The sequence below is a fragment of the Camelus ferus genome, chromosome 8 (assembly GCF_009834535.1).
Source record: "Camelus ferus isolate YT-003-E chromosome 8, BCGSAC_Cfer_1.0, whole genome shotgun sequence".
Taxonomy (NCBI): domain Eukaryota; kingdom Metazoa; phylum Chordata; class Mammalia; order Artiodactyla; family Camelidae; genus Camelus; species Camelus ferus.
Window position 1 is genome coordinate 12,533,426 of NC_045703.1, and position 6,022 is coordinate 12,539,447.

The 6,022-nt window shown below is 32.1% G+C and overlaps 1 non-coding gene across 1 annotated transcript; it reads left to right on the top strand.

Annotated features, from left to right (window-relative positions):
- Positions 1-465: 465 nt before the first annotated feature.
- On the top strand, positions 466-569 carry LOC116665561. Its single transcript, XR_004322219.1, has one exon. It is a non-coding gene; the product is annotated as a U6 spliceosomal RNA (small nuclear RNA).
- The last annotated feature ends 5,453 nt before the right edge of the window (positions 570-6,022 follow it).

The following is a 6,022-nucleotide window of genomic DNA, read 5'->3' on the forward strand; positions in this document are numbered from 1 at the left end:
TTCATTAAGAATTATGTTGAGAATCCACTTTCTTAAGATATCAGGCTCTATTTTTAAATGTATTTGTAATTTTCTATGAAGAAGAAGAAATATGTTTTAATATGATGGCTGGAGTTATAAATTTTTCACTTGTGTTCTTCCTTTTATAGGTAATTCAATGCAATGCAATGAAATTTTAATGCAAATTGTTTCTAAAATATTGGCATTTTAATAATTGCATTTCCAAATCATGTTGCACTGTATCATACACACCTGTGTCCTTTAATGAAGAAGTAACAAATGTCATTAGTTTTTATGTGCATGTCTGTAATTCAGGAGATAATCTAAAGAATTTTGGATCTGTATTTAGTGAAACATTCACATTCTTCTGATCAGAAACAATCACAGACACGAGTTTTTATAACCAAGGTTTCTTTGAAGCCACAAAATACTTCAGGTAGAAATGCTTTAAATAATTTTGTTATAGTGCTCGCTTTGGCAGCACATATACTAAAATTGGAACGATACAGAGATTAGCATGGCCCCTGTGCACGGATGACACGCAAATTGGTGAAGCGTTCCATATTTTTAATAGATAAACAAGATTACACTGTATAGCACAGGGAAATATACACAAAATGTAATGATAACTCACAGAGAAAAAAATGTGACAATGAGTGTGTATATGTCCATGAATGACTGAAAAATTATGCTGAACACTGGAATTTGACACAACATTGTAAAATGATTATAAATCAATAAAAAATTTTTAAGAAAATTTGGTTATAATTTCTTGTATTTAATCATAACATACCATGGTTCAAAACTTCCCTTTAATATCAGACTCATGGCCCCTTTTGATACTCACATATGTTTGAGAATTAAAAGATTTTTACTAATTTGAATAGAGTTAAAATTTTAATAGAGGTTCTCATTGACTACAACTCTTTCAACCTTTATTTTTTTAATTCTTTGATATAATCTTACTTATGCTGAATCTCTGACTCAGAAGTAAAAACAAACCAAAGAATGACTAGACCATCATTTACCCTTAAACAGTGGCCACCCTCTCAATAAGCAATGTATGAATAAAACAAAATAAAATTTTTAAAACTGTCTATGAAACGCTGTAATTCAGTAGAGGAAATCTTTGTGGTTCTGAGGAAATGGATAGAAATACAAAGTTGGATTCCCCGAAATCTCTGTGCCTTAAAAAAATCCATATTAGAAGCTGTCATCATGAACACTCTGGTTCATATTCTCTGCACACTTGAAAATCTCTTAGAGATTAAGATCTGAGCCCTCTAAGAGGGCTGGGTGTTCACTACTTCTGAGGCTCTTTGAAAAAAAATCAATTTGTATGTCTGTATGTGTGTGAGACTATGTGTGTGCAACTCTCTTCTCTCTTCTTGGAAGTAATTTTCCTCAGTACTCTTTCTCTGTCTGGGAGATTCTTCCTTATCGTCACAGCTCACTTCTGACATCACTTTTCCTGAGTCTCCTTTCCCATAATCCTCATGGGTATCTAGTCCCCTGTAGTATGTTTCTTAGCATTTTGTTCATAACTACTGTATCACTTAGCACGTTGAATAGCAGTGATCTGTGTTATAGGTCTATTTCCCACTCACGCCCCTGCATTATACTTGCATTGAAACTATAGATTGCATTTTGCACTTTATTTATTTTAATTTTTGTACCATTTAGCAGAGGGCCTGATATACCATTAGCATTTGAAATATATTTGTTGCAGAAGTCAAGTATGGATATATTCTCTGGTGCTCAGTTTATACTATTTCTATTTTAAGTGGAATCCTTCAAAGGGCGTACATAAGTTTGGTGATATTCTCTACAATTTTTCTTTTCTTTTCTTTTTTAAAGAACATTCATTTTTATTCTTTTTTTTTTTTATTGAAGACCTGTAGAAAATGTCTCTTGCAATGTAAATTGAATCTTGCTCCCAACAGCATTAGAAACCAAACCCTTCACTTTCTGACAGTTAACAGGACAGAACTTAAAATCTTAATGGTGCTGTTAGCTAATAAACAACCCAAAGGAGAAAAGGAAGTATAAACATACCAAATACTTATGCATCACATTTCCTAACAAAATAATATAAAGACAATGGATGTTATCAAATTAATTCATAATTATAAGTACTTTGGGGGGAATTACCCTATTTAGTGTGAATTACATGGCAATGAAAAATTCAGAAAAACATCTAGCATGTGAGCAGTTACACTGCTTTTCTTCCTAGAATCCTTTGTATCCACTACTTGTAGGACATTTTATCCGGTTATCCTAACACAGGGCATAGACTTGACGACTACTAATGCTCCATTATCCTCTGTAATCCCACAGATTCATGACATTCTTAAAGAGTTGCAACCTGGATATTAATTCTTAATTCTTACAGTGGTGATGTAGAAATATGGAGTAGAAAAATCTGGTAACAGCTATATAGTTTGGGATTGGCTCTAAGTTTTAGAGTTTTTAATTGGATTCTTTAATTTGTTGTTGGTATGCTTCTGGATAAATAGCATTTGTGTTACTTTAGAATTCATGACAATTTCTCAGTCAATTCAGTCACCTCTGTGGCTCTAATCAAAAAAAAAAAAAATAAGTACTTGGTGTTTTGAGGTTTCTGTAACTGGTGTACACAAAAGATCCCTCAAATTTTTCCCCCTTTCTTCACTCCCTGGAAAGTGAGTGGCCTCAAATCCATTTTTTCCTCCAAATTAAAAAACATCCTACATTTTTGAAAGTGCTTACAATATTTATAATCACAATTCTGTAGCATTTGTAATGTCTTGTGTTAGCAGTCACATAGCAGACAAGATCATAGTTCTGTTTAATTTCACTAGCTGCTTGTTTTTTGGTCCAGTGCTTCCTCAACTTTGTATTGTCAGCAAACTCAAAGTGTTGACAATTGGTACATTCTTACATTAATTAAATTATAAAGAGCAGGAAAAATATTTAGCATAGGAAACATGGACATTATTTAGCGTTTCTTTAGCCCAACATAATGTCTTATGAATTCAGTTTAAACTTATTTTACTGGATAAATTCATTCACTCTAAGAGATTTACCAGTGAGAGTACAATGTGGAATTGCAATCTAGAATATATGGCATAGGAACTTCATTTTGTTGAATTAATCTCTATTATCAATCTGATGACATTTTATATAATAATCCAATATTATAAGAAATATACTCTCAGTATTAAGGTGGCTGTGATTTATTTTCATCTATGTTATGCTTAGAGATTTCAGAGCAATTTTCGCTCCAGAACTTTCATGAAATTTACTTTAGTAAGTGAGTTATTGAAAAATATTTATCAAGGGCCCACTCTATATAGCAATGTACAGGGTGAAAAATAGTGCTTGATAAAGAAGAATACGCAGAAGTGAGTTGATTTAATTAGGTAAGAATATGAAAAAAAAAATCCATGAATAGCTTATTTTTCTGAATTTAAAACCTGTAGGACAATTGGAAATGCTGATTTTCTGTGTTTATAAAGGAAAATAAATTACTCTCTTCTACCACTCCTTTTCAGAATGTTTCCTTGGAGACAGAGTGAATCTTGAATTTTCAGTCTAACTTTTGGAGTAGAAATGAATACCTCGGGGGGTAAACTTAGTTGCTAATGTTTACAGTGAAGACAAATCTCCAAGGGCTATCTAGGTATTCTAGAGGTGACCCCAACCTCTAGATTTGTAAAAACATACCTTTGGAATTAGTAGCTCAGGGGTCTCTCGGAAGACTTACAAAATATTGTCACAAGAGGGAGCCCCTTTTGTTTGTCAAGGATAAGGAAGTTATTGTTCTTTGCTTTGCTGTGTGAAATGTGTGACATTTTGTCGTAACTTCATGGCCACATTCATGCTAACTTACATGCATATAAATCTGTTCATGCCAACTGGGTAATAAATTATGTATTCTCTGTCTTCCATGCTGGTGTAGAGAGTCAGGGCAAATTTTAAATCTAAATATTATAAACTACATGTGACATTGGAAAAGGAATACAGATTTGGTCCACATAGATTCAAAGTCTACATAGATTCCCAAATTGTGTGCCTTGAAATAAGGAGAGTTGAAGTTTCTCCATAGTCAAATTATTTGGGTGAAAATTAGTTGCCTTTTTCCCTTCCATTTCAATTATTATTGTATGTATTAGCATGTTAATGTCCTTGTGATAAAGAAAAATCCTTGATCATTTTCTATATTTATTTATAAATATGTGTGCCTACTAACACTTTTTTTTTTTTTTTTTTAGCATATCACTGATTTACACACTCTAGAGCTAATGTCCTCTGGAATACTTTTTGTAAAAAGCTAATCTTGCTAGATTAAAGGATGGAAGACAGGTGATTGCAGGGAAACTTTGGAGAGTTTGAATATGGGGAAAAGTATAAGGACAGCAAATGGATGTGAGAGGAAACTGCAGGCAGACATGACACTTTTCCCCTTGTTGGCAGAGCACAACAAGAAATGCACAAGAAATGTACATTTGTTTTTCCTGAAACTTGGATAAACTTTTATTTATATATCAAAGGGAAAACCAATTTCACTTAAAGCTGCCTAACCCATATTTCCAATAGTGAAGGTGTTTCATTTGCTATCAACCTTTAAAAGGCTTCAAATAAAATATAGATAAGAAAATACAAAATACTTAAAGAATTCAGATTATAAAACTCTCCAGGTAATTAAATGGTCATAAAAATACTGAAAGTATGGTCAATTTGTTTTTCTAGGAGCCCTAACTGTAGTTTATTTGAGAGTACAGGTATATTCAGTACCAAATTTATACCTTAGATTGTAATAAGCAATTGTAAGCAAACAGTATTAAACTGCATACCTTTTAAAAATTAACCTGAACTTGTTATAAACTGAATAAAAATGGATCTTAGCCTTCCAGTTCTCTCCAGTGGGTATTATATTATATATTGTAATAAACAGATTCATTCAAGAGGGAATCAGATTAAACTAACAGTGAGAAGAAATAATAAGAGGTAAATATAAACATGTTGTGAAAAGAGCAATTGAAATGACTTAGATGGTAATGAAAGTAAAATAAAAAAAATAATAAAGAGAAATTCCAAATTGGTCAGCACTGTGGATGACAATGCCACCAAGTCACTGAACTGGGGAAATTCTATGATAAGTTTATCTAATATTCATGTATAGTATGTTTTATAAACAAAGCCATGTTAAGCATAACATCATTTTTTCAATCATGGTGTAATTAGAATATAATAATTGAGTAAAAATGGTAGCCATAGACAACTCTGGGCTTTTGCATATAATCTATGAGGAAAGAAAGCATTTATGAAAATATTTCAATTTTTAAATTCTGTTATTAGCACAATTTGAATACTACCTTCTTAACAATTTTTTAAATGCACAATACAGTGTTAAGGATAGATAAAATACTGTACAGGTGTCTAGGACTTATTTATATTAACATAACTGAAGATGTATACCTACGGAACAGCGACCCCTCACTCTCTTCCCATCAGCCTCCCACCCCACATTCTCTGGCAATCACCATTCTATTTTCTGTTTCTATGAGTTTGTTTATTTTAGTTATTTCATATTAATGGAATCAGAAAGCATTTGTCCTTCTGTAACTGGCTTATCTCACTTAGACTAATATCCCTCTAGATTCATCCATGTTGCCACATATGATGGCATTTTTTTTCTTTTTTTCTTTTAAGGCTGAATAACATTCCAATATATGTCTATCCCACAGTTTCTTTATTCTTTCATCCATCCTCCATCAGTGAACATTTAGATTATTTCCTTATCTCGGCAATTGGGAAAAATGCTGCATTGAACATGGGAAGTGCAGATATCTCTCTGAGATTCTAATTTTTTCTTTTATATATTTTATTGAAGTATAGTCAGTTTACAATGCTGTGTCAATTTCTGGTGTACAACATAATGCTTCAGTCATACATGAACATACATATATTTATTTTCATATTCTTTTTTACCATAAGTTACTACAAGATATTGAATATAGTTCCCTGTGCTGTACAGTAT